We start from the raw sequence: 12,697 nt of genomic DNA, 5'->3' as shown, positions 1-12,697 counted from the left end.
AGGAGGGAGACAAAATTGTCTATTTTTAATATTTTTTTAAAAATGTAAATACAGTTTGCAAGTCTTGGGGGAAGGAATTTAACAAAGAAAATAGACAGCAAAAATCAAAGGTTTTCTTTCCAGTTCATCTTAGAAAAGAATGTGTCCAGGTGGTATAGGAAATGTTTGCGGTTTCTAGCCAGCTGTATCTTGCCCAATTCACCATCACAACGTCCAGTTTTCCCACAGATGTTTCTTGTTTGTCAAGAAGTCAGCCTAATTAATGTCACAGTGTTTATCCTTTATAAAAAATATTTAAAAGTGTGAATTTGATGTGTGTTAAATGCTCCTGTGCATTGTGTGAATTAGAAGATATGTTCAAGCAAACATACCCAAGATATGGGTATTGAAAACAAGAAGAAAAGGAAAAGCAATTGAAACTCAAATTATTGGACCTCAGACTATTAAACCCTGCTTGTACTAAAAGCACATCTCAGAAATTTAAGATCCTTTATAACACTTCAGGAGATATGGAGTGCAGTGATTTTGGCCTGGTTCCATCCTCCAGGTTGTACCCAGGGCTCCATCTCCTACTATCCCTCATGCTGAGGGACAGCAAGGGCCTGTGCCTTCAAAAGAAAAATGCTATAGTTCACTGGTAGAACATGGACTGTGCATGCCTAAAGCTTAATGTTCAATCTAAGGCAGGGATTCTCAACATTGGGTCCCCAGATTATATTGGACTTCAATTCCCATAATCCCCAGCCTCAGTGACCTTTGGTTGGGGATTATGGGAGTTGAAGTCCAATAACATCTGGGAACCCAACATCGAGAATCCCTGATCTAAGGCATCTCCAGTTAAAGCAGGCCTGTTCAACTCAGACCTCCCAGCTGTTTTTGGACTACAACTCCCATAATCCCCAGCCACAGTGGCCAATAGCCAGGGATTATGAGAGTTGTAGGCCAACATCTGCAGGAGGGCCAAAGTTGAGCAGGCCTGAGTTAAAGGATCACAAGGGACAGAACTGGGGCCAGGGGTGTAGCTATAACTGAGTGGATGGGTTCAGAGAACCCAGCACCCCCCCCCAGCTCCTGAGGGCCTTCAGCTCCACCCCTCCCTATTTTCTTCATTTTCTCCCTCACTCCAAGGGGCTGCCAGGGAGAGGGGTGGACACAGGCCCCCTTTCCCCTAGCTATGCCCCCTGACTGGGGTAGAACTCTGCCTGACACTTTGGAGAGCTGTTCTCAGCTGGAGTAGACCAGATTGGGCTAGCCCAGGGGTTCCCAATCTGTAGTACTCTAGATGTTGCTGAACTACAACTCCCATCATCCCTCAGCAGTATATGGAATACCACAGGTTGGGAATCCCTGGGCTAGATGGATCAGCAGCCTGATTTAGGAACATAGAAATGTGCCTTGTGCCAAGTCAGACCATCAAGTTCAGTATTGTCTACACCAGGCCTGCACAACATAAAGTCCAGGGGCCAGATCCAGCACACAGGAACTTTTTTGCTGGCCCTCAGGTAAGCATAACCTTCAGCAACAGCACTCCAGAAAGATAGAGGGACACTCTTTGGGTCAAGTCCCTCTTCTCCATCCTCTCTGAAACTGCCTTACAGTGCTATCTTATGCATGTTTATGTGGAAATATTCCCACAGGGTTCCCAGTGAGGCTTACTCCTAAGTAAGCATGGCCAGGAGGATTGCAACCTGAAAGCAGCAATGATTGGGAGAGGAGGGGACTTTGCATGTGTTTGAGACTGGCGTCACTCTCGGTGCCCCAGTGACTAAGTAGGGACAGGGCCTATATTCTGGCCACTATAGAAAACCACATGGCTCTGTGGTCGCCAGGAGCTGACACAGACTCAATGGCACAATATTTCCTTTTTTCTATGCTTACTTAAAATTGTGGGACCCTTGATAAGAGGAAAAGATTGACAAGTAATTAATAATTGCTTTCATTAATATGTTTGACAATTAAGTTGAACGTAATAATGTGCTGAAAACTGACCTCAGCCCCTGATTCACGCTGCCATAGTTGGGTCCAGCCCACCGGGACATTTGAGTTGTGCACCCCTGGTTTACACTGACTGGCAGCAGCTCTCCAGGCAGGAGTCTTTCCTTGCCCTAGCTGGGTATGCCAGGGATTGGATCTGGGGCCTTCTGCATGCAAAACAGATGCTTTACCCAGTGGTAACCATTATGGGTGGGGCTAGGTGTGTGGAAACAAGCTGCAGGTGTGACTCACTAGCACTCATCTCCCCCATCCTGGCTGCCTCTCTGTCTCTCCCCTTGACCCACCTCAGCATTAACCCCAGGCACATGGGCTGCCATTTGCCAGGGTGTGAATTGCAGTGGGATTTGTTTTCTGCCCCCTCCCCATTTCAGCCGCCACTGAGTTCATTTTCTGCCCTTCCAGCCCCTTCTATGGCTCTATCACTAATCACAGCCCCACCCTCTGCATTATAAGTATATTCTTAGTCCACTAAGGATACTTAGCATAAGGCACTTTGTGTATATGTTTGTTATCATCCTGGAGAGAAACTATCTATGTGGTCGCTAAGAGTCAACACCAACCTGACAGCACTTAATCAATCAATCAGTCAATCATTCAATCAATCAATGTGTTTGTTGGGGGTACATGTTTAGTTCAGTGAGGGAGCTTCCCAAGCCAGGAGCAGCATCCAAGGGTCACAAACTTAACACATCCCCTTTCATTTCAGTGCATCTCTTGGTCATTCTATAGCAGGCATCCCCCAACTGCAGCCCTTCAGATGTTGCTGAACTACAACTCCCAGCATCCCTAGACACAATTTTCTGTGGCTGGGTATGCTGGAAGTTGTAGTTCAGCAACATCTGGAGGGCCGCAGTTTGGGGATGCCTGTTCTATAGTATAGCTTGCATTTGCTGCTGAGATATTAGCTCATATTATATTATAGGTGAATACACTGAAGAGACTTTGCAGTTCCCACAGATATTCTGGTCGTCGAATCAAACAGTTGAAAGTACCACCAAAAATTGGCTAATTCAGCCTACTGTGGATCCATTTTTGGAGCTTGCTGGCAGGGATCATTCTGAAACAATTTCATACATTGCGACAGTCACTGACTACTGACTTTCTCAAGCTCTTTTCATCTGAATTGTGCCCCATTTTGAATGCCTCTTGTTTTTTGTCTGGATGCATATGCTAATTATATATTTCCAAAGTGATTTGAATGCAAGGAGTGACTTGTAAATGGCTTATTTTATTGAATTGCTACTTCAAAAAGCTGCCCACTCACACTTGTTATGATGAGGAAATATGAATCCTTTAATGTACCTAGTGATATTTTGCTGTGCATGGGTTGAAGAGTGTGGTGTTTGGGGTTAATCAAGCCACTTGCCACCCTCCTTGGCGGCGTGGCTGATTTGCCCGCAGCCCCCACCTCGGAGGAGCACACAGGACTTGGCTTCCAGGGCAGGGCTGGAACAGGTGAGCTGGCAGCACACCAGCGCTGGCATCAGTCCACCTCTTGGCAGCGAACCCTCCCTCCCATCCCTCAGATATAGATTGGGCATTGGCTGGTCACCATTCAGGGCCGGGCAGGAATTTTGGGGGTCTACACCTAATTGGCCATTGGTGTGCGCCTTTTTTCGCCTGCCTCAGGCTATATCTGTGTTTCCGGTAGCTAGCTAGAGCGTTAACTGGGGTGACTCTCATCACGGGTTGGCAGGTACAGTGAGGTGGGGAACAGGTAAGAAAATGGGTGTGGCACCTTAGGTAAGCTTTGTACATCAAGGAGGAGGGGCGGATCCCTTGAGGCTTGACAGATCAGGGATACTGCTTAACTCCTACCTCTCTGCAGGCAACATCCTTTCTGTATGGCTTTACAGCCTCGGAGGGGTGGCGTTTGATACCGGAGACCTGACCTTAGGTCAGCGAAGAAGGGTGCCCCCGCTTTAGCGCAGAGGAACCGCCTGGAGCCAAGGTGCTATCGCCATGGTCATTTAGGCGCGGGCGGCCACGGCTGTGGCCTGCCTGATAGGGACCACACTGTAGAGGGGAGGAGGGTAAATCCCAGCTGACATGCCTTGTAGGCATGATACAATTAAGCCTCAATAAAGTGACCAATTCCACCATAGTAACGTCTCCGTGTCTCCTTGGGTCTGGGCACAATCCATTCCTTAATCCAGACCAGCTTTTGAATGGGGTTTTAGTTACTCGTATTCCAGTCCTGGAGCAGAGGCAAGGCTAACAAACTGCCAGCAGCAAGAGCACTGAAAAGTAGGGATGTGCACGAACCTGTTCGGAGGCCCTTTTGTGGGCCTCCAAACAGGTTTGAACACCAGGCGGTTCGGAGGCTCAGAGGTTGGGGAGACAACTTCAAGGACAGGGGAGGGCACACTTAAACCTCCCTCTGCTTCCACTCGCCGACACTGGGTTTATAAAGACTCCGTCAGGGCATCAGCATAGCTTCCTGCTGCCCTTTTCCCTCCTTAGCCAGAAGTATCGGGTGCATGTGCACACACTGGGCGCTTGTGCATGCACGTCAGGAAAAATGGAGGGGTAAGTGCACCCTCCCCCACCCTTAAATTTGTCCCCCCCACCTTCGAGCTAGCCCCTGCCAGTTCCGTGCACATCCCTACTGAAAAGCAGTCTGCACTTGCCTCTCGGTACATAATATCTATTTCATTAAACTATTAATATTCCTGATTCCACTCCACTGCCTTATCCTTGCATGCTACAACTCTTTCCCTTGGATTCTACACAGAGCATGTGCCACCACGCATTGCTACACTGACTGGGCAATGTAGATGCTCTTTCAATGAAAATATGTAAGAGGCATTGAGTGGGACAGGAGGTGCTTGAGACAAGAGCAGAAGACCCGTGATTTGACTCGAGAGCAACAAGTGACCAAGCACACGCTCAGCACTGCATTGCTATAATGGAGACTAGACAGTGGGGGAAGCTTTTCTATTTTTCTATATCTCTCTCCAGCACAGACTGATTTGGGGTTATTTTATATCTTACAGAATTGCCATTTAAAGCCAAATCCCCCATTTTGAAAGATTCATTCATAAACATCTGTGTGGCACGAAGCCAGCTGAACTGCTTCGTCTCTCTATGTTCACTGGAACATCCAACTTGGAAAGGCTCTTTCCACCCCCACCCCCCTTGTGGACTGCTAGCCAGAACAAATGTGATCATCTTTTAAACCATCCTTGTGCTTTCATGTCGTATTTTGGCATACTGGTGCTTGAACTGTCCTTAATTGTTGATGTAATAATACAGCGGGCATCCTTTGGCTGGAAATAGCATTCTCTAGCTTATGTTCCTACAATTCCCACTACTAGCAGGATAACTGAAATTCTTCCCCAATCCCATATTTGCAGCAATTTATTCTAAATCATATTACTCCAGGGAGAACTGTGCAAAGAGTTGAGAATAATTATTATCTTGCTGGAAATGTGCAGAGATTTAAGTCCAAAATAATTTGTTTTTTAAAGAAACCCTTAATGAAACATAGTGTTGACATTCTGGACCATTTGTTATTTTTCAGAACATGTTTTAATCTTGAAGGAATAATTTGGAACATCTCTACTATGCTGTCTCTGCTCAGGTAGTCAAGAACTTCAAGAACAATGAGTCAAGAACCTCATTGTTCCATTTGGAATATAGTGGATCCATACACAATGAGCCTATTTACATTATCAGAAGCAGGGTAGGAGGAGCATATGTGCTCCCGAGAACTGGTGGTGGGTCAGCAAAAATCAAGGTAGGAGGGCAGGAAAGTGATCATGTGCTAACTGCAATCTGGGTAGAATGGTGCGAGACATGCTTTTTCTCTAGCCTCAATACAAAAATCAAGGTCAAAGGGCAGGAAAGTGATCATGTGCTAACTGCAATCTGGGTAGAATGGTGCGGGACATGCTTTTTCTCTATCCTCAGTGCAATGCTGGTTGTACTGAGGGTAGCTGACCACAACTCTTAACACACAATCACATTCCTGTCCTCCTACCTCAACTTTTGCTAACACACAACTGGTTCTCAGGAATGTGCATGGGTCTGGGATCCTGGGGTTGAATCCTGATTGCATCCAGGAAGACCCTGGCTCCTCCTCTCCAGCTTTTGAACATGTGATCAGGCTTACTGTACCTTGGATTGGTTTCCAGATTTTAGTGAACATCATGAAAGAATGGGAGTCTCTATCACTGAGATTTCCATCTGAGTCATCTGGGTTCAAACACATGCAGAAAATGAACATGTGGTCCTGATGTTGGCAAAGCACATTATCTCTCTTCACTGTGATTTACTCATCAATAAAGTGAAAAAAGAGAGTTTGCTTTTACCATAGGCTTAGGAATCTTTTCAAAGCATTTTAACAATCATATATGAATGGTGCCATATAAAATATCATGAACATTTTATTTGCATGATCATCATGTCTTTTAGGTTGATCTGTATTACCAGATGCACTTTTTCCCCCTTTTTTAAACTTTAACGTCTTGGTCTGGAGTCCAAAATGTATCCTTCCCATATAAATCAGCTCACATTGATTCATTAATGTGTTTTGCATGTATCTGCCTAACATGACCATATACCATGTCTTTCAGAAGGATCCCACGCTCATGGGAGTGAGCAGGATGGTCCAACCTTAATGAAAGAGGCAGCTGTTCACTATTTATTTTTATCCTCCTTGTTAGATGTATGGCCACGTACCCCATACATTACATACCATCCATCCTCTGTAGTTAATCAAGCAGGGCTCTTCAGTGACTATAATTCATTCATTCTGACTGCACAGTGCCGCTTCTTTCATCAGACATATGTGATCTTGTAACAGATACTGTACTGGGCAGTAATGTTAACTTTGTTGTTTCTCAATTTTACTTTCAGCCTTCAGTTTGACCAACATAATGTTTGCATGAAATGCAATAATTATTTGTGCCAGCACAGTAGACCACTAGATATTACAGTATACGTGCTATAATTGGGCACACTATAAACCACATAATTCTGTGCAGCTCTTTGACATGCATCAGTCCAGCTGTGTCCAGACTGGCAGTTTATTGTGCAATCGTATCTGGAAAGTTGTACAAAGAGGTGGCAAAATTCACACCACATCTCACAATCTGTCACTGTTTGTGCACACACTTCTGTGTTGTTTTTTGCATCACATTCCAAAGAGGAAGAGGCGGAATCAGCAGAAAGGTATAGAGAGAGGAGTAATTTCTTTAGTTAAGGATCCCCTTTCTTCACTCCAGTGGAGACAAACCACCCTGGACAGAAATTACAGCTCATTTCTAAGAGTCTGCAGAGATGCAGAAGGACGTTGGGTCTGGCCAAATCTCAAATCAACTTTTCAAAACTAAGGTAAGAAAGGGGCCTCCCTTATAAAACATCTTGGAAGTATGTGCAGGTATAGGGAGAGCAGGAGTGTTTAGAATTCCAGTTTCATTGCTTGTTTGTGGATACGCTTATGAAATTTAATTATTTTACTTGCTTTTGTATCTTACTAGCATGAACTAATTTTAGCTTTTTTAATCATTTTTTAAAAAAAGAAAATTCAGCTTGAGCAATTTTATGTTGGTTTCTGCTAAATCAACCATGCCTATTTATCACACTGCCTTACAGAAAAAAGGAAGAGGAAAAAAGTCCTTTTGTGTTGTCATTGCTTTAGTCTGATGAACCTCCAAGGAGCTGGAACTTTGCCCTCCAGTCACACGGGGAAGTATGCCAAGAGAAAAATGCTAAAGAGACAAGGAGACTATCTAGACTTATTGGAGGTAATTAAATGTTCAACAATATTCCATGAACAATATTTATATTTTCCTGCTGGGTGCTTTCCAGATTACACTCTAGAACAGCAGTAAAATGCTTCGGCTTGGCAGGATCATATTAAAAACAATCCCCAGAATCTCAAACTCCTACAACATGAAAATACAGCTATTTTTCTGCAACGGACTTGCAATGTTGTAGCATTAAATCACAAAGATAAAATCCAAAATAAGGCATTGAGAATGTGAACGGCACCTTGCTGTCAGCACAGGGACTGTGGTGTCACAACGCAGGAAGTATGGAAGCACACTTTGCAGATTTGTAGTGACACTGTGGTAAGGGTTAATCTGGAAAGCGCCCAGGTGGCCGTGATTCCTGTTTTGGTGGGGGGGGGTGCGGGAGGAGCATGGGGAAGGGGATGGCATGAGGAGTTCTCTTAATGGGTCTCTCTTGGTCAATTAGAATTGTTCAGTTGCTGAAGGCCAGTGCCTGTTTGGGTATGTTGTTCTACATCTGTCTCTCAGGATGTGATGTTTTAGTTTCTGAATAAATCTTTATTTATTTTTTTAACTCAACCTACTATTTTCAGATAACCTCTTGGTCTTAGCCTTACCACCAGCACATACTCTGCTGGGTGAGGATTTTAACGTTTCTCCTCACAATGGTTTTGAGGACTGGGCTGTCCATAAACATGTGATCTGTTAATTTTAAATGACACTTGGATTTCTCTGAAAAGGTTGCTTAAAATTTGCAATCCTATTCATACCAGAGAGAGGGCAAAATGCCATAATCCTGAAAAGTATGTAGAAGAAATGAACAGAAGAGAGACAGAAACCAGGTGCTTTCCACTGTTAAATTTCCTGTACTCCATACAGTAATTATATGATACAGTATAATTGTATCATACAGTAATTATATGATGTTAGTGAAATCCATATTTTTCCCTGACACAATCTGATCTTCAAACTGTGAATGGTGGTGTGACATTCACAGTTTGAAGAGACACATAATGCAGAGATGTGCATTATGAGATGACATTATCATATCCCTTTTTTTTTTTACAGGTTGAATTAAAACTCATTTTAACAGAGGACTCTAATACATTATGTGACAACCATGTCTGGTTTGATAACAATAATGATTATTGTTAATAATGATAATTTCAGTGACAGGCTTTATTAAGTTACTTTATGAAAGTATGTGGGCTTGGTCCAAAGAACCATGAACAGCAGAAGAAAATGTTTTAGTGTTGCTGTTCTCTGAAATTTTCCACAAGTGCTGGTGGAAGATGTCTTGCAGGGCAGTGCTGCAGTGTTTTGGAGTTGCGTTACGGCATCCATAAAGAATTCAGATATATACATATATTTTAATATAATTACAATAAAACTATACCCTTAGGGAACACTATCCAGTTACACAGGGAGTTATAAAATTCAATCAATAAAACTATATCTATACACACAACATAGTTATTAAGATGGTCTCTATGTCAAATTAAAATGTCCAGTAGTTCAGAAGCTCATCACCTTGGATTTCCATGTGGCAATTTGTATTACACTATATTTCTTCCCAGCCTCCATTGAGATAGCTTATCTTGCATGTTTTGTCTTATAGTGATATTTTGTTGAATACTACGTTTGCCACTGAAGAAGACTCAGAGTTGAAACACGTCTGGCAACAGCATATCCATGAACAGATGCTGGCAAAATTATGATATGTTATCTCTTGGCGAAAACAAGACATTGGGAAGATTGACTTGGACTTCTCTCATCATTGATGAGCTCTTGGACAACTGGACTTTTTAATTTGATACAGAGACCATCTAAATGACTATGTTGTGTGTGTATATATAGATATAGTGATATTGATTGAGTTTTATTACTCCCTACATAACTGGGTAGTGTTCCCCAAGGGTACAGTTTTATCATAATTATATTAAAATATATGTACATATCTGGATTCTTTTTGGACACCTTGATATATTGCTGAATCCATATAGGGTTTTGTTTTCACGTGTGTGGAGTTGCATTACAACAGCGGTTCGTAAACCCCAGATGTTGTTGGTCTAACAAGGCCATTGTGGCTAGGGTTGATGGGAATTTTAGTCCAACAATATCTGGGGACCCAAGTTTGCAAACTGCTGCATCACAATATAAGAAAGATCGTGAATAAGTAAAATATAGGTTGTTGGTATATAAGCTGTTGAGGACTACTTTAAAAGTTATGAGAAGTATTTGTTCAGTCTTGTGCAAGCATGTGAGTAAATGGAGGAACTCCTCTGCAGCGCTTGAATGATGGAGGGAAAGGGAGGAGGTCTGTGGTATTTCATCCAGTAATCTTTTGCAGTTTGTTTGGACATTTGTCCCAAGAGGCATCCTGTAGAGAGTGTTGGGAAAGCATCAGAAAGGAAAGGGGAGGGGAAAGAGGAGGAGAAAATGGAGTTGCTGCTGAATGAACCTTTAGTTAAATCTACCTAAGGTGTGTATGAGGGAAGCAGCTATAAAACAAGGTCTTTAATAAAAGCTCTGCCCCCTGCCCACACACACACATTTTAGTAGTCAGGCTCCCCTGTAGCATTCTAAAAACAGTAGCGAATGAAGCCCCCACAATAGGTGAGGAAACCTGGCCCCCTTGCCTCTGCCCCGGTAATTGTCTCTGGATTTGGAATATTTTCTCATGCAACACTCTTCTGCTTGGTCAAAAGCAGTCCTGGAAGGGGCTTTCTGGTTCCACAAGGCACCTTTGGACCCAAGCAATTATTTATGCATTTCAGACAATCAGAAAGGCACATGTATAATACTGTATATACACATTCTGGAGTGCTTACTCATATGACTATGCGCAGAACAGATGTACGTTTTTATTCTCACGTCCTGCATGGTTACCTTTTTGCTGCATAATAGTGCATGCCCCCACCACTGGGACCCTAAAAAGTTGTTAGTATACGCCATGTACATATTATTATGAAAAATAATGATTCCCCCCCCCCACTCTGCTGCTTCTAAGGATCAAGAAATGCCAGGATCAGGAAATGCCAATATAATTATCCTCATATGCAGTCGTTGAATGAAGTAGATTTATCAGCACATCCTAATGAGACATAAAATTCCAGCTGAATGGCCAAATTCATGAAAAACACAAGAATGATGGGACATTCACCCAATTATCTTTGAGGATGAAACAATTTAGGATGCTGCTGGATTTGGACAAAAAAGATCTGACTTAAAATTCCATCCTAAGCCTGTTATTCTGGGCAAGGCTCCTGACTTCTTTTCATGGTCTGTAAAATGGGAATGCCAACCTATGTCAAAGGGTAGTTGTGATGAAAATGTGTAAAGAATTGCCAAACATTTGGACACTAAAATTGCCACGTTTGTGTCTGCTATTAAATTAAAGAGACATTTATATGACTATCATTAACTGTATGTACTTTAACAGTCTCTTTTTCCATTGGGTATAGCAGTTCTGGAGCTGAAATTATATTTCTTGGATATGCATCCTAATAAGCCTTTAAAGGCTGTTCCAGTGCATATTTACATGGGAGTAAGTTCCATTGAACCCTACTTCTGAATAGATATGCATAAAATTTACATTGCATCAACAATAAATGCACGGTACACATATTATATTATGTATATATTATATTATGCTTCTAGCAGTGGATCTTGCTGTACTGATCAGCTGAGCTGATGTGAAGGAAGGAAAATCTCCAAAAATTCCCAGCTACTTAGTAAACAAGCTATTAGGATGGTTGCAGTAGGGACGTTTGAACCAGTTCTAGACAGAACCCATTCTAGATAGAACCACCCCGGTTTGAAGGTTCTAGGTAGAGCCTGAAATTTAAAATAAAAATTAGAGCCGGTTCTAAGTTGAACTGGACTGAGCCCAGTTCCAATAAAACAGGTTTGAACTGGCTCGAGCCTCCATTCTGTGCAATAAAGAGACTACCACCCATTTTGTAACACTTGCGTCACTTGGAGCAATTGGCTGTGCTGCAGATCCCCTGATTGGCCAGATGTGTCTGCCCCTTTGAGTGGCTTTGAAAGTGTGTCACTCAGGGTGACCTGTCACCCCATTGGCCAGGGGGGAGAGGAAAGGGGGGTGCTCCAAGGAGGGCTATTCAGTCTATACTTAAAGACCACTTTGTGGCTTGGAATCTCTCTCTACTGCTTGTGTCTCCTGCTGCTCTGCCTGCTGCCTGAGGAGCTGCTGCTTTGGTTGCCTTGCCTTTTAGTCTGGACTGGTGGTCTCCAGAGAGGTTTGACTCACTCCTGCTTTCCCACCCATCCCGTCTATTTTTAAAAAACCAATATTTTAGTATTTTCCTGGCTGGCAGAAGTGTGCTTAAAATTTTGTGTTGAGTGAGTGAGTGAGTGTGTGGTGGGGCCCTAATCCTCCCTCTTGCTTGTTGCTCAGCCAGCTAGCCTGGCTTCAGGCCTCTGGCCCATTTTTCTGACCCATCTTTTCCTACATAATGAATCCCTATGTATAATCTATGCACCATCAGAGAATCCAACACTATTGGCATCAGAGAATCCACATGTGTGGGTTTCTTTGATGTCACATAGATTCTACATAATGAATCCCTATGTAGAATCGATTGTTCCATCGATTGTTCCATCGATGTTCCATCATGGAATCCAAAATATGTGGATTCTCTGATGTCAATAGTGTTGGATTCTCTGATGGCACATAGATTATACATAGGGATACATGTAAAATCTATGTGACATCAAATAGTCTAATCCCCATTATTTCCTATGGGAGAAATAATAGAACTTTAAAAATCTTTTTAAAATCATTTAAAAATCATTAAAAATCATATTTAGGTGATTGATTGATTAAGTGCAATCAAGTCGGCGTCGACTCTTAGTGACCACATAGATAGATTCTTTCCAGGATGATCTGTCTTCAGCTTGGCCTTTAAGGTCTCTCAGTGGTGCATTCATTGCTGTCGTAA

At 42.8% G+C, this 12,697-nt stretch overlaps 1 long non-coding RNA gene across 2 annotated transcripts; it reads left to right on the top strand.

The window, feature by feature from the left end:
- The first annotated feature begins 1,351 nt into the window (after positions 1-1,351).
- On the top strand, positions 1,352-11,043 carry LOC128352185 (uncharacterized). Of its 2 annotated transcripts, XR_008320250.1 has the most exons (4): positions 1,352-1,502; positions 7,224-7,332; positions 7,594-7,745; positions 9,352-11,043. It is a non-coding gene; the product is annotated as an uncharacterized LOC128352185 (long non-coding RNA). The 2 variants fall into 2 exon arrangements; XR_008320249.1 differs by lacking the exon at positions 1,352-1,502 and having other exon boundaries at positions 6,303-7,332.
- Positions 11,044-12,697: the final 1,654 nt, after the last annotated feature.

The sequence above is a fragment of the Hemicordylus capensis genome, chromosome 3 (assembly GCF_027244095.1).
Source record: "Hemicordylus capensis ecotype Gifberg chromosome 3, rHemCap1.1.pri, whole genome shotgun sequence".
NCBI classification, from domain to species: Eukaryota; Metazoa; Chordata; class Lepidosauria; order Squamata; family Cordylidae; genus Hemicordylus; species Hemicordylus capensis.
This window is presented reverse-complemented; position numbering and strand designations above follow the sequence as displayed.